At 38.8% G+C, this 24,123-nt stretch overlaps 1 protein-coding gene across 2 annotated transcripts in view; it reads left to right on the top strand.

Annotated features, from left to right (window-relative positions):
* Positions 1-24,123, top strand: part of phf14 (PHD finger protein 14) — a 157,751-nt gene that overhangs the window by 131,454 nt on the left and 2,174 nt on the right. The window lies entirely within an intron of this gene.

The raw sequence follows: 24,123 nt of genomic DNA on the forward strand, positions 1-24,123 counted from the left end.
GGGTAGGTTAGAGCGGGTGATCGACAGGCGGATCGGTGCAGCGTCTGCAGTGATGTGGACGCTGTATCGGTCCTTTGTGGTGAAGAAGGAGCTGAGCCGAAAGGCAAAGCTCTCGATTTACCGGTTGATCTATGTTCCTGCCCTCACCTATGGTCACGAGCTGTGGGTCGTGACCGAAAGAACAAGATCCCGGATACAAGCGGCCGAAATGAGTTTCCTCCGCAGGGTAGCCGGGCCCTCCCTTAGAGATAGGGTGAGAAGCTCAGTCATCCGGGAGGGACTCAGCGTTGAGCCGCTACTCCTCCGCGTTGAGAGGAACCAGTTGAGGTGGCTCGGGCATCTGGTTCGGGGACATGCCCAGGACACGCTGGAGAGACTACGTCTCTCGGCTGGCTTGGGAACGCCTTGGGTCGGAGGAGCTGGCTGAAGTGGCTGGGGAGAGGGAAGTCTGGGCTTCCCTGCTAAAGCTGCTGCCCCCGCGACCCGACCCCGGATAAGCGGAATTGAAGAAGACGGCTTTGGAGATGGAGTCCTTGTATTGGAGGAAATGGGTTGTTTACATGTCTTTATGAATAGTGAGTCCAGTTTTTCTGTATAATCTTTCAAGTTGACGGCCTTTTGCTTTAAGTTGTCTGAGGGTAGGAGTGAACCAGGGTGCAATGTGATTAACGGAAACTGTTCGGTTTTGAGTGGGGCCAGGGTGTTGAGAATGTTATGGAGGTTTGAATTGTAGTGTGTAAGAAACTCATCTGTTGTAGAAAGACTATCAGCACTGGGGAGGTTGTTGTTAAGTGATATTAGATTGTCTGGCCGGGTTAATGTCTTTGATTTTACGGAAATGTAAAATGCGTTGTGGGTTGGATTTGAAAAAGGACAGGCTAACATTGAATTGAAAGCAGTAGATGATCTGTGTATGGGAGGAGATCGAGTTTTACAGTTTGATGGTGATAATCCTGTACAGCAGATTAAGTCCAAAATATATCCTTTATTGTGTGTGGGGAATTGTTGAAAACCAAAACTGTCCAAATAGGAGGTAAAGTCTTTGGAGAGTGAGTTATTGATATTGTTCAGCAGAATCACATTTGGTAAGAGTGTACACAGATGAGTGAGGAATGTAGTAATGTCAGTGATCAATCATCCCTCTCGCGCTTGACGGAGTGGGACGAGATGTCTCGTCTCCGATCATGATCTTCATTGTATTGGTTAGAAACGACAATACAGAGGTAAAGTGTGCAAAATAACATTCATATCGTCTTAATAATAAATAAAAAATGCATTTGATTAATTTCGCCAAGACCGTTAGAACTGTTAAGGGTGGGGCTTATTGATAAGCCTGTTTTTAAAGGGGAAGTCAACCGTAAACATTTCTTGACAATAATATGTTAAATTTGACCTCACTAGTCTAAATATGGCATTCTGATTAATATTATATTTGTAGAATATGAGTTATGAAGCAAAATCCAACCATTTTTATCCATCTAAGGGGGCTGTCATTTTGCCACTTGCTGTCGACTGAAGATGACATCCATGTTGCTCAGGGCTTAGGCAACGACCACAGCTCACCTGTTTTCTGAAGCTGAGCTGTGATTGCTGTCGACTGAAGATGAAATCACCTGTGCTGAAGAACTAGGTAATGACCAATCAATGGTCATTACCTACTTCCTCAGCACAGGTGATGTGATCGACAGCAAGTGATTTTTTTTTTTTTTAATGTATTAATTGTCCATGAAAAATAATGAAGTTATCACCCTGGACAAAATATTTACTTTTTACTGCTGAAAATGGCTCAATAAGTCAAATATCCTTTTAAACAGAATACCGTATTTAGACTAGTGGAGCTGCATAGAACATGTTACTGTCAAGAAATTTTGTGGGGTTGACTTCCACTTTAAAAATTCTGCCCCGGGGCCAGTTTAATACCTAATAACGACATAATTTCCTCTTCAGTGGTGGCATTACAAAAATAACTAAAAACAATCCAAAGAAAAAGCAAAACAATCCGTTAATTAATTAGTAGCTTAAGTTTTGAATTCCTACAGGATTTGCAGACAGTCATTTACCTCAATAATTTTTCCACCGGCTTCGTTCCTCAAACAAATCTCGTACACACATAAGCATTTCAAGACTTGCTTGTGTCCAAAAGAAGATGCTGAGGACGTTTTAATGGCTGTAATGTATATGCCAAGTCTGGAGTGGCGCTGTTGCGCAGCCACAGGGAGTTAACGGAAAGCGTAGAAAACGAATCAGCGAAGAAGACGAATACTTTTTTTCTAACTTTATTGCAATCTACAGAACAAACATTGCTTTGCATGTATCGAACCAACATGAAAAAGACGAATACAGGAGAAATGACAAAGGCGGGTAATTCAAGTACAACACCGCTTGTTGAACGTGGGAATAAAGAATCAAAATATTTTTCTGCAAAAGCATAAGCAAGCTAAAGAGGCTGCGCAAAACGACTACGACACGGCTATCCGCAATTGTTGTTGACAGAATGACGGTTCGCGTGCAGTCACGCAAGAATTGGAGCATACGTCATCAAACTACGACAATACGTCGTCATCGAGCTGCGACCATTACATCATCACTGGAGGAGTATTCTGTATATGGTGTCCAGACGGACACGTTTTGAAATCTTTCCACTCTGGAACCCAGTTTCAAAAGTGATCGGTTTCAAGCTCCGAAACGAACGAACGGCCTAAACAGTAAGAAACTTGAGAGGATACATTGAAACTGGCTTTTGTGTGGACGGGGCCTTAGACTTAGCTTAATTATAGTTTAATTTAAGTGAAATTAGAATCTGTGGCTTATTTTCTAATGATATGTGCTATTCGCTTCGTTCTCTCACCTCTTTCCACAGACCCTTGGAAATATCACACTGAAGGCATTTCTTCCTCCCCCACCTTCTCGCATGTTTACATCAAATGAAATAACCTCTGGGCTTTGTCTCGCTTTTTTCACTGTGTCTCCAGAACAGGGCAGCAATTACGTTTGCTGTATAGATGCGATATAGGCGACTAGTTAGCATACTACTTGAGCCAAATCTATTTTTTAAAGCCTGTTTTAAGACTTACATTACAAGTGTCTACTTTGAATAGTGTAGTATGTTACAATTGATGTGATATATTCCGATTGACTTGTGCTGTCCGAAAGAATCAATTTATCACAAATAGACAAATGATGGCAAGGCTTGTATGTCATTGCTAATGTTGCAAAGTCTGTGTTTTGAGTCTCTTAAGAATGTGACATTTTTTAGAACAAATCATGTGTTTCAAGTGTGTCATTAATAGCAAGTGGAGGGAGATAATTGACTCAACTAAGGGTCTCTAAAAAGCACTCTGGGATGAGAACTGTATTTAAGAAAACTTTTATTATCTGCCTTAAATGCCAAGCCATGCACCACCTTTGCCTGTGAGGGGAGACTGATTCTTAAATGCCAACATTAAGTGCAGATTATTACTTGATCATTCTGCAGCAGATGCAGCTGCTGGCTGAGATAGTAGCCAGTCAAATCCAGTCTGCTGCAAAGAATTGTATAACAGGTGATTTTTCAAAGCTTCCTCCCTACACCGACAGCGCTTATTTGAGAGGAAAATGTCTGACATTCTAAAGAAGAGCAATGCAGTGTGGAAGATCTTACAGTATGTCATGATGTACATGACATTTGTACTCTTGAGTGTGATTCAAACAAAGAAACACTCTTCAGTACGGAGTATTTTCATGGTAAATGGATTGCTTTTTATTTAGTGTTTTATCTACACCATACGGTGCCCAAAGCGCTTTACATTTCGACATGGTTACCAGGCGTGAGGACCGAACCCACAACCTCACGGGTGGGAGATGACCACTCTACCACTGAGCCATGCCACCACTACAGGCATTTATCAAACTGTTGTGTGCCTGAAAAGTTAATCATTCAACTGAAGGTTTTTGTTCTTACTTCTGCCACACATGAAGGCACAAAGGTGAGATGTTACAATAAGGTTTGATACGATTTAGTTAGTTACTTAGGTAGTGCAATATTCTGCCAGTCACCCTTAAGTCTTTTACGTGCCTGTCTTCCACACTTTTATGGTAAACCGATGCCAATTCTCCCATCCACATCTCTGACACACCCACCATGCGTAACTTGAAAATGTGTGCATAACCACCAAAGAAGAGTGACTGAGTTAAGTCTAAGGGTGGTCCTAATTTCTACATTGTGGATTTTTCATGAGACATGGAAATTCCATACCACAACAAAAAAGGTGAGGTATTTTTTATTGTTTAAATACTGTACAGGGTATAAATGTAAAAAAATATATATAAAAACGTAAATAGAAATTAAAATAGGAATTTTATGTTTTTGGAGCTTAGGAACGGATTAATTGCATTTACATTCTTTCCTATGGGAAAAAATGTTTCGGAGGTTGAACAATTCGGACTTTGAACACTTCGTAGGAACGAATTATGTTCAAACGCCGAGGTACCACTGTACTCCAATTTACAATACTTTCCCAAAATTATTTTTGATGGGGTTGTTTTTTGTTTATTTTGTTTTTAAAATAAAACAACCTTATATAAACAAAGACGACCAGTCCGATAAACTTGAGTGTTTCACAATTATTTTGACAAAACGCAAATGTGCCTGTTTTAGTTCACGTCAAAGGAAAGGATCAGGGAGACTGACTTATTGATATTGCTCCTTTTGTTTCCTGTAAAAGGTCACAGTAAATTGAAATGTCTGCCAGGTTTTGATTGATACCAAAATACAGTTTTGATGATAATCTGTCCCGGTGCTTGTCTTGTATTGTTTAGGTGTAGGGCATTTGCTAAGAAAAGTTGTTGATTTACACTTGCCAGAACATACAGGAATTTGTGTGCATGTGTTTCTGTTGTGCATAGAGGCAATAAAAGCTTTAATCAGAAAGGCTTGAGTTCATTATAGACAGTGTTTCTCTTTGCCTGCATCGCTAAGATAAACCTCTCTGTGACCAAGGCTGAGTCGCCCCTGGCCCTTGCTGAATTGATTTCAGTAATAAAGTCACAATCTTGCCGCAATATACGAATGGCCTTTAATTCATGCCGGTTACAGTGCCAAGGGCGTGCTTGTTTAAGGCTTTATTTACACTCTTGCGGCGCTACCTTGGATGCTAGGCACCATGGTGAATCACACCAGAAGACTGGATAAGAGGTTTGAAATGCCAAAAGCTCTTAAAGTTGTCTAGGCAGCATTTAAAGTGTGAACTTGTGTGGGATGCATTACTTGTTATCATGAAAAGGATTGCTGTTGAAATGTTACTACTTCCAAAATTCCATCCTCCACAGCCCTAGACACACTTAAACTAAACAGACACTTTGTGTTTGAAGTTCTGCTATGATCTTAAAGTATTTAATTCCGTTTCACATGGAGCACAAATGTTAAATTTTTCACTGCAATGTAATCAATTAGACCCCATTGTTCCACCTGCCCGAAAACAGTCACGTCATCAAAGTGGAATGTTGTTTGAGAGAGGCCTCTGTGATATCAAAGGCTTCTTCTTAAATGTACTACTGTATGCACATAGTGTAGTATATACATTGCTCAGCATACATGAGTACACCCCCTTCAAAAAATGTAAAGATTGTATTCAATATCTCAATGAACATTTCAACCCTATCTCCCACATGGCTTTCGATCAGTCATTTCTCCTGCTAATCTTCTGATTTTATAGCGAAGTAAACAGTTTACATAGTGAGGAACATTTAACACAGTACCTGGCAACCCTGGCCTGCTTGCATGGTAAGCGGCCGGTTACGAGACTCCTGATGGAGGCAGTGATAGTCAAGAAACCTTGAGGCGAGCACAATGCCCCTTCCCGAGCCACTGGAGCAGGGGCCACAAAGGGAACTTGAAACCTTTCGAGTTCCAGAGTTAGAAATAACCAATTAGCTATGTTTACAAAGGCAAAAAAAGTTTTATACAGCTGTGAATGCTTTCGGTAATAGTAGTGTTCACATTCCGCATTTTTTTTTAAAATATAAACTTTATTTAAACACAACATGTAGACGTTCACAATCCGCTAGCATGCTGTCGATACAATAGGTTATATTATCACCGAGGAAAATAAGGCGATGTTTACCCTGAATGGAATGTTGCGAGAATGCGCATGACTTCACATCCGCAAACTGATGACGGGAAATTCAAACCCAAATCCAGTATGAAACTAGCCAGCAGGAGTACCTATTGTTGAACAGTTAAGGTGTTAATCTGCTAATTAGAAGATGTTTGAAAATGGTTAAATAAAACAGCTATTGCAAAGATATTTTGGACAAAATTTTTACATTGATCTGCTTAAAGCCATTAATACCTTGTTATTTTATACATGGACCATGTGTAACATAAGTATGTATCCTGCCTCATATTGCACTTAAAGTTGTGTTCCTAAATCCTGAACAACCATGTTAAGACTTTTTGAAAGACCAAAGTTCTATTGATTTATCTTTTTGTTTTTGCTGATCCGAAAAGCGATCCGATCAGTAACTCAAATCCGTGATCCAATCCGAACCGTGACTTTTGTGATCCGTTGCACCACTAAATATTCTGTGTGGAGCAGTTTTGCAAATCAATGACTTTCTTTGGGGAGCAACTTTGTAGCTTTAATAATTTGTATTACTTCTTTTTTTGGTAGGTTAATTCCAGGGAAGATTTTGTAGTATTTGTCAGTAATAAAGTGAAAATGGAGTGGAATGTGAATATTTACCATGTGCAGACCTAAATTAGGGGCTACTGTTCTCCTAGGAAAAAAATGTTAGTCAGGAGCCCTGCATATGTACAGTATATGTAGGGATAGACCATGTACTGTACATGCTCTCAATTTGTAAAAAAAAAAGCTCTGCTAAGTATTAGAGATCAAACTTAAATGTTTAGTTTTGTTAAAATTCTGGTTGTTTATAAAGTTCCAATGATAACATACTGAAGGGTTGGTGACTTTCAAGCCTATTTTGTGAGTGTAGTATTTTGCTGAGTTGTGTTTTACCTCCGTCAACTTAGCACTCGCATGTTTTTCTCATGCTGATACATGAACGCTGTGGTAGAAAATAACAAAACACTTCTCGCTTACACTCTACAGCCATCCAGCCTCTGTTATTGTGGAAGTTTATTCGGTCTTCGTTTCATTTGGAATTAAATAAATGAGTGCTCCAGTGATGCTCTGTTAGGTTGTTTGTTTACAGCAGCTGTAAGGAGCTACTGAAAGGGGAATACTGAGGTGTCTATTTCAGGAGTGGCATTTATTACTTTAAGTGGTCAATTCACCCGACGTCTAATAGAGATTTATTTGAAGACATACCTTAGTTTAGTTTTTATCGTGTCTTACGCTTGGAAAACCTTGTTTTTTAACCTAATACTCTGCTTTTTACTCAAGCCTTTTGAGGTCCTGAAGGCATGATAACTCCATCAATGGTGGTTGTCTTTCAGACATGACCGACATTTAACCACAGTTTAATGTGAATTTAAAGGCAAGCAAGAGCAGCTAAACTAGCCTTCTGGGACGACAGAACATGGTCAAGGGTGTCCAGGCAGATGATGAAGGAAAAATCAATAGCTAGAAGTCACTTCAATCACTTTAACTAGACGATACGGACACCCATTCGCCTCTCAGGAGCCAATTTGTGGAGTAAACAGTAGTGTGTGATTACTGTTTGTGTCCCAGCTGCCTGAGGGTCCATTTCTTTAGGCCTTGCTCATGTCGAATAACCCTCTTAACAGAAGTATACATACAGCCAATAATTGAGCTCTACAGTATTTTAAGCAACCCCTACACAGGGTAGAAACTATAATAATATAAAATAATAAGCCGAGCTGCAGAAAGCAACACTTTAATGAAAATGTATAGACATGGAAAAAGCTACTCACTCCTCAACACAATGGAAATGATTTATAAACTTATGGCATTTTTAAATCAAACAACGACTGATACAAACTTCTTATAGCCTTGCTTATACAAATAAATATTTCCCTCTTTATGAATATAATTTGCAAGATATCGTATCCATCTTATCTTTTGCTACAAATAGTCAGACACCTGAAAACATACATACATTTCCAAAATATTGCTCAATAAATCCTTTACAATTACAGAAAGTAACATTTTATTTAAATGTGTAATATATATATATATAGAGAGAGAGAGAGAGAGAGAGAGAGAGAGAGAGAGAGAGAGAGAGAGAGAGAGAGAGAGAGAGAGAGAGAGAGAGAGAGAGAGAGAGAGAGAGAGAGAGAGAGAGAGAGAGAGAGAGAGAGAGAGAGAGAGAGAGAGAGAGAGAGAGAGAGAGAGAGAGAGAGTACTGTTCAAAAGTTTGTGAATCCTGCAGGCATGGTCAGATTTTTTTTATAAAATATTAAAATAACCTTATTAAATGTTTAGTCATACCCCAATCTACAATGCTGACATTGAAAATAATGAAAAATAATGATAATATTGTCATTTATTATCGAGCAAAAGTTGTTGATTTAAGAAAAACTCAGATTTCATGGGTGCAAAAGTATGTGAACCTCTCACTTCATCAGACATTGCACCTTCTTTTGCAATAACTTCATCCAAACAAGGTCGTCCACTTCTAGGCTGGATTGTAATAATTTTCAGTGTTCTCTATTTGCAGATGATCTGCTTCACAGTGGAATGATGAAGCTAAAAATTTTTTTAGATGACTTTATAGATTTCCCCAGACAGATGTGCTGTCACTACCCACTTCCTGAGGTCTCCTGAGATTTATCTTCCTCTCAGCATGACTGACCTGTATGGGTTCACCTGGGTAAAACTAAAGTGACGTGGTTTTCTCTCTGTTTGTCAGTGATTCGCAATTTCTTTGCTAAACCTCTCATTTCATTGGTCCATTTCAGTGGTTAGTTTAGCTACCAATCCGTCCAACCTGATCCTACTTGACAGCTTGTTTTAAGCAATGCAATTCTTTTTAATAAAATTTTAACTAAACAATTCATAAAAAAAAAGAACAATGCATTGAAATGCTAAACCTACACCTGTTATTTCATATAAAATGTAATGGTTCAGATTGAATAACAAAATCAGGTTGAAATAATAGGAAAATCCAAATTGCTCAAGAGGTTGACAAACTTTTGAGCAGCACTGTATATATATATATATATATATATATATATACACACACACACACCCTTTGAAAAGTAACATTCTAAACAATATCTTCTTCTTTTCCTTTTCGGCTTTTCCCTTCAGGAGTCGCCACAGCGAATCAGTTGCCTCCATCTAACCCTGTCCTCTGCATCCTCTGCTCTCACACCAACTACCTTCATGTCCTCTTTAACTACATCCATAAACCTCCTCTTTGATCTTCCTCTAGACCTCCTGCCTGGTATTTGGATACTCAGCATCCTTCTGCCAATATACTCACTATCTCTCCTCTGGACATGTCCATACCATCTCAGTCTGGCCTCTCTGACTTTATCTCCAAAGCCTTTAACATGTGCTGTCCCTCTGATGTATTCATTGCTGATTCTATCCATCCTGGTCACTCCCAAAGAGAACCTCAGTATCTTCATCTCTGCCACCTCCAGCTCTGCCTTCTGTCTTTTCCTCAGTGACTCCAGACCAAACAACATTGCTGGTCTCGCCACAGTTTTATAAACCTTTCCTTTCATTTTAGCTGAAACTCTTCTATCACACATCACACCTGACACTTTTCTCCACCCGTTCCAGCCTGCCTGCACACGCTTCTTCACTTCTTTTCCACACTCTCCATTGCTCTGTACTGTTGACCCTAAATACTTAAACTCCTCCACTTTTTTTGAGTCTTCTCTCTGTAACATCACTCTTCCACTTGGGTCCCTCCCTTTCACGCACAGATACTCCGTCTTGCTACGGCTAACCTTTATTCCCCTCCTTTCCAGGGCAAACCTCCATGTCTCTAGCTTCTCCTCCACCTGTTCCCTGCTCTCACTACAGATCACAATGTCGTCTGCAAACATCATAGTCCATGGAGATTCCTGTCTAACCTCGTCTGTCATCCTGTCCATTACCATAGTGAACAAGAAGGGGCTCAGATCTCATTCCTGATGTAGTCCCACCTCCACTTTGAACTCCTCTGTCACACTTACTGCACACCTCACCACTGTCTTACAGTCCTCATACATGTCCTGCACCACTTGAACATACTTCTCTGCTACTCCAGACTTCCTCATAAAAGACCACAGTTCCTTTCTGGGCACCCTGTCGTAAGTTTTCTCCAGATCTACAAAGACACAATGCAGCTCCTTTTGACCTTCTCTGTACTTCTCTATCAACATCCTCAAAGCAAATACTGCATCTCTGGTACTCTTTTTTTTGGCATAAAACCATACTGCTGCTCACAAATGTTCACCTCTGCCCTCAGTCGAGCTTCAACTACTCTTTCCCACAGCTTCATTGTGTGGCTCATCAGCTTTATTCCTCTGTAGTTGCCACAACTGCACGTCTCCCTTGTTCTTAAAAATGGGCACCAGCACACTTTTCCTCCATTCCTCAGGCATCTTCTCACTATCTAATATTCTGTTGAACAACCCAGTCAGAAATTATACTGCTACCTCTCCTAGACACTTCCATACCTCCACAGGTATATAATCAGGACCGAGTGCCTTTCATCCTCTTCAATGCCTTTCTCATTTCATCCTTACTAATCTTTGCTACTTCCTGGTCCATAACAGTCACCTCTTCTACGCTTCGTTCTCTTTCATTTTCCTCATTCATCAACTCTTCAAAGTACTCTTTCCATCTTCCCATCACACTGCTGGCATCTCTCAACACACTTCCATCCCTATCCTTTACAACCCTACCCTAGCCTGTTCAACGTCCTCCCCATCTCTGTCTCTTTGCCTTGCCAAAACTGTATAGATCAGTCTCTCCCTCCTTATTGTCCAACCGAGCATACAAGTCATCGTGAGCCCCTAGTTTGGCCTTTACCACTTCTACTTTCACCTTACGCTGCATTTCCCAGTACTCCTTTCTATTTTCTTCAGTCCTCTCAGTATCCCACTTTTTCTTAGCTAACCTCTTTCTCTGGATCCACTTCTGCACCTCCTCATTCCACCACCAAGTCTCTTTATCCCCTTTCCTTCCAGATGACACACCAAGGACTGTCCTACCTGTCTCCCTGATCACATTTGCTAAACATCACCTGGAAGCACCTCCTGACCATCTAGAGCCCGTCTCAACTCCTTCCTGAAAGTCATACAACACTCTTACTTTTTCAGCTTCCACCATTTCATCCTCTGCTCTGCCTTTGCCGTCTTTGTCTTCCTCACCACCAGAGTCATCCTACACACTACCATCCTATGCTGTCTGGCTACACTCACACCTACCACTACTTTGCAGTCGCTGATCTCCTGCAGATTACATTGTCTACACAAGATGTAGTCTACTTGTGTACTCCTACCTTCACTCTTGTAGGTCACCCTATGTTCCTGCCTCTTCAGGAAGAAAGTATTCACATATATATATATATACATACAAATATATATATATATATATATAGAGAGAGAGAGTACTGTTCAAAAGTTTGTGAATACTGCAGGCATGGTCAGATTTTTTGTATAAAATATTAAAATAACCTTATTAAATTTTTAGTCATACCCCAATCTACAATGCTGACATTGAAAATAATGAAAAAGAATGATAATATTGTCATTCATTATCGAGCAAAAGTTGTTGATTCAAGAAAAACTCAGATTTCATGGGTGCAAAAGTATGTGAACCTCTCACGTCATCAGACATTGCACCTTCTTTTGCAATAATAACTACGTCCAAACAAGGTCGTCCACTTCTAGGCTGGATTGTAGTAATTTTCAGTGTTCTCTAGTTGCAGATGATCTGCTTCACAGTGGAATGATGAAGCAAAATTATTTTTATATGACTTTATAGCTTTCCCCAGACAGATGTGCTGTCACTACCCACTTCCTGAGGTCTCCTGAGGTTTCTCTTCCTCTCAGCATGACTGACCTGTATGGGTTCACCTGGGTAAGGCTAAAGTGACGTGGTTTTGTCTCTGTTTCAGTCAGTGATGCGCAATTTCTTTACTAAACCTCTAATTTCATTGGTCCATTTCAGTGGTTAGTTTAGCTACCAATTTGTCCTACCTGATCCTACTTGACAGCTTGTCTTAAGCAATGCAGTTCAGGGTTCACTTACTTTTGCACCTACATGAATTGACCAAAAACTATTTTTAATTAAATTTTGACTACACAATTAATTATTTTTTTTTAAAGAACAATGCATTAAAATGCTAAACCTACACCTGTTATTTCATATAAAATGTAATGGTTCAGATTAAATAACAAAATCAGGTTTAAATAATGGGAAAATCAAAATTGCTCAAGAGGTTGACAAACTTTTGAGCAGCACTGTATGTATATATATATATATATATATATATATATATATATACACCCTTTGAATTGTAACATTCTAAACAATATCTCAATAAAAACACAATTTCCAAAATGTTAGCAAGACCAAGTTTAATATACATCTGGTTAACTTATAACATTAAAGTAAGGTTAATATAATAAATTAGATTACACATTTTTCAGTTTTACCCAAATAAGGGTGATGCAAAAATGAGTATACCTCTCAACAAAAATGACTAAATCTAGTACTTTGTATGGCCTCCATGACTTTTTAATCACAGCACAGCTTTTAGGCATAAAATGAACAAGCTGGTAACCTTTTGTTGCATCAATCTTTTTCCATTCTTCAAGAATGGCCTCTTTTAGAGACTGGATGCTGGATGGAGAGTGATGCTCAACTTTCCTCTTTAGAATTCCCCATAGGTGTTCAATTGGGTTCAGATCAGGAAACATACTTGGCCACTGAATCACTTTCACCCAGTTCTTCTTCAGAAATTCAACAGGGGCCTTAGATGTGTGCTTAGGATCATTATCATGTTAGAAAAGTGCACGACAACCAAGGGCACTGAGTGATGGCAGCATCTTTTCTTTCAGTATTGAGCAATATAGCTGTGAATTCATGATGCCATTAATGAAATTCAGCTTCCCGACACCAGCAGTACTCATGCAAACTCACATGAGGACACTGCCACCACCATGTTTCACTGTAGGCACCACACATTTTTCCTTGTATTCCTCATCATGGGCCCTGCTAAACTCTAAGCGTGCGTTTTTGTGCCTGGGCTTTTGGAGAGGCTTCCTCCGTGGACGGCACCCATGCATGCCATTCCTCTGCAGTGTACGCCATATTTTGTCATGGGAAATAGTCACCCCAGTTTGGCTTTCTGTTTCCTTAGATAACTGCAGCGAACTTACATGTCGATTTTCTTCCACCCTTCTCATCAGAAGACGCTGCTGTTGAGTTGTTAACCTGGACGTCTCTGTGAGATGGTTGCAGTTCCATCTTTTTTACATTGTTGTACCACTTTTGCTACAGTATTCTGACTGATGAGTAAAGCTTTGTTGATTTTCTTGTAGCCTTCAACTTTGCTGTGTAAAAAAATTATTTTCTTTCTCAGATCTTGTGATATTTCTCTTCCATGTGGTGCCATTGCTAACAGCATAAAATAGGAAACACCCCATTTATAGTCAAATGTGTGCGCTTGACACCTGTGTAATTAATTATGAGACTCATGTGTATATATATATATATATATATATATATATATATATATATATATATATATATATATATATATATATATATATATATCTAGTCTAAAATTTGGGTTTTTTGGTCTTTGCTCCAGAAACGTTCTGTGGGGTGTACTAATTTTTGCATCAACCTAATTTTAGTAAAACTGAAAATTTTGTTTTCATATTTAAATTATTAAATTATAATGTAAATTATTGTGTGTGTGTGTGTGTGTGTGTGTGTGTGTGTGTGCGTTTGCGCGTGAGTTTGTGCTCAATAATTCACCTAAAACCTATTAAAAATCCCATACCCTTCACCTAAACCGAAGACTTCAGAATCCCGCTAGAGTTGTGAAGTTGTCAGGAGACCCCAGAAAGGATCAAAGAAAATAAATACAAGTGAAATCCAGCACCAAGCAGACACCACTTACTACCCACAGGGTTACAAAACAGAAACTTTCACCAATCCCGGAAACATCTAAATTCCAACAAATTAGGGAGCCCTCAAGAGACCAAAGAAAAGACTGAAAAAAGGAAGGAAGGAAGGAAAGATGAAGTTGAGTGAGATCCACAGACATCAGCCTCCACCAATTATTCCCGGGCGCTATGTGGTACTTTAACTTTAAGCCCAACGCAGCAGAACGGGGCGCGGCAGGCCCACCAGGCACCCCACCGGCCCACAGCCCCACAGTTCTCATGCCTGCCAGTCTTCAATTAGGGCCGGATTTCCATTGTTTAAGCAATATGTCGGCACTGCTCTGCTGACTGTCTGTTGGCAGAAATGCTCCCACACAGACAGGCAAGCAGGGCGCTTACCAAAGTCGCACAACAACATTTACACATTTTACAGAAGCTTCTGGACTGAAACCGTGCAAGCGTCAGGTAGGTAGGGCTGGTTTACATTGTGCGGCAAGCAGGAGTCTCCCAAGTCGATCAGGATGGGTGTAGGGAAAAAAGAAAGGCGGGTTTTGTGTGTCTAAAAGATAAGAGTAGGTCAGTTTTCCGTACCTCACTTCCTTAGCGTTCAAATATTGTTCTGACCTGTAACAGCAGCACAGGACTTTAGCTGTACAGTAGTAGTAAAGCATTGAGCTGCCGCACTGGTACCATCCCCGCTCGACCAATTTAAATTGGCTTCCAACACTGTGTCATTATATATTCTGTGTCAATATATATTCATTTGTCAATTCAAAAGAGAGTTATGTTTTTTGTTTTATTTTCTACCCATACAGAGGAGGCATACGTTCAAATAGTTCTAATGAATGGCATCTTTGAATGAACTTTTGAGTATCATTTAAGTATCTCGAGGCTGGGTCGAGTGTCCTCTTTTTTGAAAAAGAAAATATGGTGACCCTAGGCTAAAATTGTATTGATTTCTTTCTCTTTGTGACTCTTGTTTGGTATGATTTAGACTTTAGATAGACAAACTTTATTCGAAAAGAAAAGAAATACATACATACATGTACATACACAATATATATATATATATATATATATATATATATATATACTGTATATTAGCTATGAAATCATTTTTGTTATATCAGTATTCAATAAAAAAAAGAAAAAGATTCTCTTCGAAAAGGGTGTAGGAAGAAGTAAAACGACTGTTACTGCAAATGCATTAACAGTAACAGCAAAATTAGACAAATAACATAAAACACAAAATTTAAGTAAAAATTAAGAAATTGACATCACTGGATACAAAACAATTATGATGATGTTAATTTTATTTTATTTTCTATTCTTTTTTTGCTCTGCATCTGTTTAATATTTCAGTTTTAAAGATATATTTAAACCTACCTATTGTTTTACATGATTTCAGTTCATCACTGCAGCTGTTCCATAGTGTAACTCCTTTCATTGAGACACAGTGAAGCTTCATAGTAGTTCTAACTGGTTGTTTTTTAAACATAAAGATTCCTCTTAAATGATGTGTGCTTTCCCTCAGTTGAAAAAACCTTTGGATGCTATTTGGTAACTGCTGATTTTTAACTTTATATATGACCTGGATTGTTTTATAGTCAACCAGATCCTTAAATTTGAATGTAATAAATTTGATGTAGAGTTGGTTTGGTTGGTTACCTGTAGGTGGGTTTATTTATTATTCTTATTGCTTTTTTTCTGCAGGATAAATATTGGCTCTGTATTTGTTTTGTATGTATTTCCCCACACCTCCACACAGTAATTCATGCAGAAAGAAATTACAGGGGGGGCATAACATTTTTTTTGGGGGGGCACACTTCTTCAACCTAAATCTAATGTTCTTCAGGCTGAATAGTGGCATTGTGACTGCAAAAGTGTTCAGAAATATTTTCTGTCACATAAGCAGTTTGCGGCAGTTTGTTCTGAAATCTAAAAGACAAACGGAAAAAATTGTGTAGTACAGTTTGCATTTATTCAACTCAAAGGAAACTGGGCAAAGGAAACTGGCCGTGTTGTATGTGCTTTTTGGTCCCACAGACAGCAATGACATTGTCCCATATTGTGTGTGTGTGTGTGTGTGTGTGTGTGTGTGTGTGTGTGTGTGTGTGTGTGTGTGTGTGTGTGTGTGTGTGTGTGTGTGTGTGTGTGTGTGTGGGTGGGTGGGTGGGTGGGTGGGTGGGTGGGTGGGTGTGTGTGTGTGTGTGTGTGTGTGTGTGTGTGTGTGTGTGTGTGTGTGTGTGTGTGTGTGTGTGTGTGTGTGTGTGTGTGTGTGTGTGTGTGTGTGTGTGTGTGTGTGTGTGTGTGCGTGCGTGCGTGAGTTTGTGTGTGTGAGTTTGTGCTCAATGCAACGTTATCTTACCGCAATGTGGTTATATGTACACTAATGCAACAATTTGCAAAATCCGGATTTTAGTGATTAACCAGGTGATTAGCCAAGCCCCTCTTCTTCCCAGTACCTTTCCAGATAATGATTTTAACTTTTTTTATTTAACTCTTTTAAAATGTCATTTTGAACTTTATAGTTTGGCATCGCTGGCTGAATATGTGCCTTTTTTCCTTTTTTTTTCTTTTTACTTATGAGTCTGTACTAATTATTAATTTGATGGGCAATAAAGTAAGAAAAAAAGTAAGAAAAAAAGACTGAATCTGCTTATATGCTCTATAAAATCACTCTAATCTGAATAAACTACAGGTGATGTCATATGTTGAGATTCCTTTACAGTGTACATTTATTGAGGCAGATGTGCTGTTTTGTGGTAATATGAGTCCAAACAGTATTAAAACTGGTCTTTGTTGCCACCTAGGGTTCATTCTGTCTCTCAGTTTCTTTGTGCATCACATGGCAGCAGATACAGGCCGCTTCTGACCAATAAATGCCTCAACACAAATTAACAATGTGCTACTTGACGATCATATAAAATGTATGTTGGCACCAGAAGGCTTGCCAACCTATGAAAAGCATCCTGAGAGCACTCAAAACACTGCATTCTTCCGCTCCTCTTCCCAACATCTATGTCTCTTCTTCTCCCATCTCCTCTCTCCAGAAGAAAAGGATGGCAATATCGCACAATGCAATAGGTCACTGATACTGTCTGCTTCTAGACTGTCACTGAAGTTCAAAAGTGTGCAACTGCCAATATGGTGAAACTTTTTTGACTGGCAAATACGCTCAAATGTATTTGCAAGTACGTCTGAATGTATTTGCATATACGTTCAAACGTACTTACCCTTTTTTCCCATAATGCCACAGGGTAGTGACTTGTGCATGCACAAGTAATAAAAAAGCCACTATTTTAAGCATTTGGTCTATATTATACCACAAAAATAAAATAAACATTGTTTATTCAAAATGTTTATGATTCATTATTATGTTTGCAGTAGGGTTGTCACGATACTAAAATTTCAAACTCGATATCGATACTTGTACGGAAAATACTCTATACCATTTTCAATACCGTGGAGATAAAAAAGACAAATACTTTAAAAATGCAAAGAAAAATATTTGTATTAACTCTTTGACCGCCAAAAACGTTTAATAACGTTTAGTAAAATCCAAATGAGTGCCGCCAAAAACGTTAAAAGACGTTAACTATGTTTTTTAATGGAAACGGGTGGAGGAAAGCCTTGGCCAGCTGTGGTCAAAGTATCAAGCAAATCGAATTAGTATAATGACTATTTATGGGCACTAGATGGCAGCGAAGACTCTCTTTGGACAAGATCGGGTAGGAGTCAGTAGTAGAAGACGTGAGGTGGAGCTAGAGTGTTGAGGGGAGAATGGCTGAGGAAGCGAAAATGGTGACCGGTTGCAAGCAGCTCACGCTTGAGCATTTTTTTCAAAGACGAAAAACATCGACCAGTGCTAAAAAGCACATTGATGATGATGATGGTGACTCCGAGGTTGACGCCGAAGTTGGAAGCGTTGACGCGGCGGCTTCGATCACGTCGTAAAGCCTCACCGGCTAGCGATGCTAACGGCGGAAAACGTGGTGCACAACCGAGCACTTCTGCACAGGCGGACGTTCAATCGGACGATGAAGAGTACCCTGAGTCCAATGCATATTAATCGGAGGAGTGGGTACAGTCTGATCACGGAGAAGACACTGGTTCTGGACTACGATGCCATCATGAATGGAGTGGATAAGATGGATCAGAACATCTCTTACCACCCGGTATAGGAACTGAAGGACATGAGGAAGCCAGACGTAACACCAGGTCACCATATCATGATACTGAGAATAGACTTGATGACAACATGGCCAAACACACACTGCAGTATATACCGGCAAGAAAGTGTAGGGTCTGCACGCGAAGGGGCAATCGCAGTGAAACTAATCTGTGGTGCAAATCCTGCTGCGTCCCCTTGCACGCAGGGGAGTGTTACACAATATACCCCACAAAAAGAAAAACTGTGTAGTTGAAACATCCACACAATTGTAAATAGTACCACACATGCACAGTTGCACACATTTGTAAATAGTTTGCCAAATTGTTTTGTCAAATTGTTACACTGTTGAATGTAAATAAACTTATTTTGCTATCAAAAAACACGTTGTCATTGTTGGTGGTAGTGTTTTACAGAAGTAAAGCACTGTTTAGGTGTTTGTGGCATCATTCATGGAAAAAAAGGTGTCAACTTCACTAGAGTGCATGAAATAATATAATTTCACAAAAAGCTTGACTTCTACGTATTTTGGACCAAAACAGAGCATTTGGGTGAACCTATTTTCTATTGTTGATTACTGAAAAACTGAATAAAGTAGAAACAAACTTTTTTTTCTGATGAAAGATAAGAGTTCAATCTTTCATTTGGTAGTATCTGTGTTTTCATAGTCCAAACACAAAATTTTCTGTGGACCTTGAAAGATCAGTCAAAATGCTCTAAATCAGCTGGCACCCACATGTTCTCTTTTCTGAAAATGGTTGGCAGTCAAAGAGTTAACATAACCGCAAATAATCAATTAAATACAATAATTAATCATCAGAAAATAAAAAAAACACTTTTAGATCACTTTTTCACCTGCAAATAATTTATAAATAACACAAATGAAAGAATACATCATACAAAAATTGCCACAATTACAACATTTTTGGTTGTTTGAGATTTTTTTTAAAACACACACACAGAAACATAAGGAAAAAAGTTGATCAAAATCAGAACTATATTTTGAGGCAAACTACACAAGTGTAAATAACAATCAACAATATTTTTAGGTAGTAAACTACACAAAAAATTAACTATTAGTAAAAATGAACATCAAATGCTGCAGTTGCACTCAGCTACACATTTTTAAAAGGCTTAAATTGAACATTGCAAATATCTATTAAGGCATATAAGTGTTTAGAAAGTGCACTAGTCTATGAATGACTGTCTAGCTTGTCGTATCACTAGTCTGAATTTTCTCTTCCAAGTTGCAAATGAGCACCGATGTAATAAACACACGCTAGGAGGACAACTTCAAGTAGCAAAGTAACACACAGGTACATATTGACTAAGCTAACCATGAGCCTGCGGTTAATGGCTAATAACAAAACAAGCTTTTTCTTGTCCACCAAGACTGGCTGGTTTGGCCCTCCTGCCGCCGCACTATCCACACAAATGCAGCAATTGAGCAAGCAAAGTCACGGTGTGGGCTCTCCTTGCTGCGGAGGTTGTCTGCCGACTGTCGAGTAGACTGCGCTGTGGGAACGCTACCATTATCGATATTATCGATACCATGACAAAGTGATATCGTATCCGGATACGACGTATCAATACTTTTCAAGTATCGGTAGTTTTGACAACGTGTTTAGGGAGACCAGAATTCCCATAAGGACCAGCGCATAGCGTCGCCTTAGAGCTCACGCCAGTAAGGGAAAGGCGGGCCAATGTTGATTCTTGACTGTCCTTTTATCCTTGTAACCTCCCTCCCTTTCCTTTTTGTTGTCTCATCAAACAAAACTTTTTGGCAACATTAATAAACAACATTAATAAACAAATTAATTCAATTAAAAGTGTCTTAGATGGAGAAAAAAAACAAATTACTGCTGCTTTGATAAATGGCTGGGTTGCATCCCTCGACAAACAACCTGACAGATGAGTCAGCTCACATTAGCCATAGAGCAGAAAGCCTTCTAGCTCTCCAAAATCAAACACTATACTCTACCCTTCCATCACAAATACACAACACTATTAAAAATTTGATCATATAAAAGAAACCTAAAAGGCAACATCACCTTTGCAGCACATTACTCAGTTTAGGTGAATTTCCTGCTGGGTAATAAAATTATTTAACATAGGTTAGCATAGTTCATGTAAATTTATCGGCATGTGAGATTGAGTTTGAAAACCTCAAACGTAAACAAGGTAATAGAAGCACTGGTACCGCATAATTGAGAACAAATTGTAGGCAAATAATGAGTACAATAAAACCATGAACCTCTCCTGTTTTGTGACACTTTCTATACTAGATGATTACTTGCCTTCAGTGATGAATTCAGAATATGTGAAATCTGACTGCAGTTTGATGTACTTCTTGTAACTCCCATATTTGACTTCCAGCAACATTTCAACACTGCATCTAATAAAGAAAAGGTTAGTATTAAATTATCTTCAGTGAAAGGAAGATGATAGCAAAACCAATTGTTATATTTATTATGTTCAATATCTGTTCAATTCGTCAATAAACATGTGAAACAAAATGACTTGTTTCCAACCCCCAACTAGGAGCAAGAAAATTAAATAAAAAAATCAGAAATCTCAAATTGAGATCAAATCGAGCACCTGTTACAACAACATTAACAAGTACGCCACAAGAGAGTTCATGTTCATTGCCGCATAATTCTTTCTTGTCGGCCTAGTTCCCGCATGATGTGTTTAATTACGTTTACAACTCAACACGTCGTTTCTACAATGCTTCTAGATACTGACTAGAGTACTAAAATAAAATAAAAAATTGTAAATGTTGAAAGCTGTTGAGATACAGCATCGTATTTGCGACCGGGGGAAGAAAAACGACTAATGTGGCTTACTGGAATGAACTGGTATCAATCAACCCGAATATGTGTCAAATATCTTTATGAATACATGTGATGGGCATTCTTCTTCTTCGTGTTAGTGATATAATTACACAATAAAACGGTACATATTTTTATTTTAGCACAATTTTAACTAATCGAACAAATTATACAAATTGGGAGTAATTCGCGGTTCAGTGCAGCCATGTATTTTGGGAAAAACAACTGCATTTGTCATGTACAAATTTCCGGTGGTGGAAAAGATTGGGGTAAGTTTAATACAACAAACCTCATCACGCATTTGACTGTCTCGATAATTACTCTATCATCTTATTGCTCGATTAGAGAAAAATGGAAAATATTTTTTTCAAACTCAATAAACGTCATTTACATGTGTTTGTTTACCTAAGTAATCAACATTCATTTGTGCTGCTTTGTTGCATCTTCTGTCAGTCAGCCAGGCTGACTCAACCTACTCGCCACTGTGCAAGCTGACACCACGAATGTGGCTGGCACACGCGCACACATAAACACTGAGGGTGGAACGGCTTTTGAAACCCGTTTAAACAGTTTGGATCGCACGTGTCCCACATGCCAGTTAATAGCTAATTGCCAAATAGCATTAATGCTAGTTGCGCATTGGCTAACACCTATCGTGTATGGTGCTCTTTTTATACTATTATTACTTGTTTATGCACAATTGCTTCTGCATACATTTGTTACGCCCAGCAGAAACTTATAAGATATTGGCGACCAGCACCAGATATCCGTTTTGAGTACCAGACAGCAAGAGCAGTGTAATGTCTATCTCATCGAGGGAGCTGACAGCCCGCTTGAAGTCGCTATACCTTTCAAACACGACAGACAGTCTATATGCATTATACAAGGTTTATTTATTTGGGCTTTTGTTTAGGTCAGTTGGAAAACAACCTGTGTTGCATTACAAAAATCTCTGCACTGAAAGAATTATCATCTACTCTCAATTTAGTCATAAATGTACTTAAATGCACTTCAGAAAAATGTAAGTACTATTAGTATTATTATTCTTTTGTTTTGCTCTAACATCTTCACTACATAAAGTGCCATTTAAAAAAACAACAACAGTACTATCGTTTATCGTGATAGTTTCTGTACATTTTATTGTCTGGAAAAATTTGTTATAACAGGCTAATCACACATTTGAGAAAACATGACAAACACCAACATGAGGATTTTTAGAAGACTACTGAGGCGAAGGAACAAGCCTCTGGCTCCTTTCATTTATTTTTTATATTTTATTATATTTATTTTATTCAAGTACAATACATTCTCATGTTTGAGGTTGAATTTGTTACCCAAGTGTTTGAAGTAAATGGGTCATATTTTCTCATGTTTGAAGTAAATGGGTCATATTTTCTCATCCCTACTGTTGCTGTTTATTGCTCTTTGAATAGTATCACTTGATCAAGTCTCTTCTAACATTTCATAGGAAAAATAAATAAATAAATAATCAAAGCATGTATTATTCCTGCTGATATTGCATCAGATTGATATCAGTATCGGACAGTAATCAAGGCTGCAATATCGGTATTGTATCGGAAGTGGAAAAAGTTGTATCGGTACACTCTTAAAATAGTTCAACAGTTTAAGGACAATGTTCCTCAACGTACAATTGCAAGGAATTCAGGGATTTCATCATCTACGGTCCATAATATCATCAAAAGATTCAAGGAATATAGAGAAATCACTGAGTGCGGGTACTAGCCTGCAGTCCAGATATTTCATTGGAAATGTGTGGCGCTTTATGAAGCGTAAAGTACGACAATAGAGACCCCAGTGTAAAAGGACAGATTAAGAGTGAAGACTAATGATTATTTGCTAAAAACAATAAGTGTATCAGTTTGAACATTAAATATTGTGTATTTGTAGTGTATTATCAACCCTCGTGAGAAGCGAATCAGATGATGGATGGATAGATGATTTGGAAATCATATTGTTTTCATTTATGTTGAACAATGTTCCAACCTAATTAAAATTGGGTTTATACTTCTGACAAGCCAAAAGTTGTCTTCATTTTATTTTTAATAAAACTAAATTGTTCTTAAATGTCAGTTAAAAATGCACTTTCAATTAAGCAGGATTATCGGTAACTGCTAAATGTAACTATTAAAGGAACTTGTAATCTAACTTAGTTACTTTTTAAAGCAAGTGATCAGTAAAGTACTGTGAGTAACTTTTTCAAGGTAACTTTGGCAACACTGTCGATAAGGCATCTATTTACAAATGGAATACAAAAACAATGTCGTGAAGCGTAGCTCCTGTGACGAGCAGCCGTTCTCACACTGCCCATCAACTAGAACTACGAAGAGCCAAACACAAAAAGATGATTAGTATATATGATAAAAGTATGTCCACTTCTAGTGTATGCATTTCAAACTGCTTTTAACTCTTTTACTGCCAAAAACCTAAATAACGTTTAGTAAAATCCTACGGAGGGGTGCCAAAGACGTTAAAAGACGTTCACTATGTTTTTTGGTTTTTTTTTTTTAAACGGGTGGAGGAAAGCCTTGGCCAGCTGTGCTGAAAGTATCAAGCAGATCTAGTTAGTGTAATGACTATTTTTGGGCCCTAGATGGCAGCGATGACTCTCTTTGGACAAGATTGGGTAGGCGTCAGTAGAAGACGTGAGGCGGAGCTAGAGTGTTGAGGGGAGAATGGCTGATGAAGCAAAAATGGCGACCGGTTGCAAGCAGCTCACGCTTGAGCATTTTTTTCAAAGACGAAAAGCATCGACCAATGCTAAAGAGCACATTGTTGACGACGATGATGATAATGGTGAGTCCGAGGTTGACGCCGAAGTTGGAAGCGTTGATGCGGCGGCTATGACCACGTCATAAAGCCTCACCGGCTAGCGATGCTAACCCCGGAAAACGCGGAGCACAACCGAGCACTTCTGCACAGGCGGACGTTCAATCGGACGATGAAGAGTACCCCGAGTCCAATGCATATTCATCGGAGGAGTGGGTACAGTCTGATCACGGAGAAGACACTGGTTCTGGACTACGATGCCACCATGAATGGAGTGGATAAGATGGATCAGAACATCTACCACCCGG

Source organism: Leptonotus elevatus, chromosome 19 (genome assembly GCF_054856555.1).
Source record: "Leptonotus elevatus isolate MCC_2025b chromosome 19, RoL_Lele_1.0, whole genome shotgun sequence".
NCBI classification, from domain to species: domain Eukaryota; kingdom Metazoa; phylum Chordata; class Actinopteri; order Syngnathiformes; family Syngnathidae; genus Leptonotus; species Leptonotus elevatus.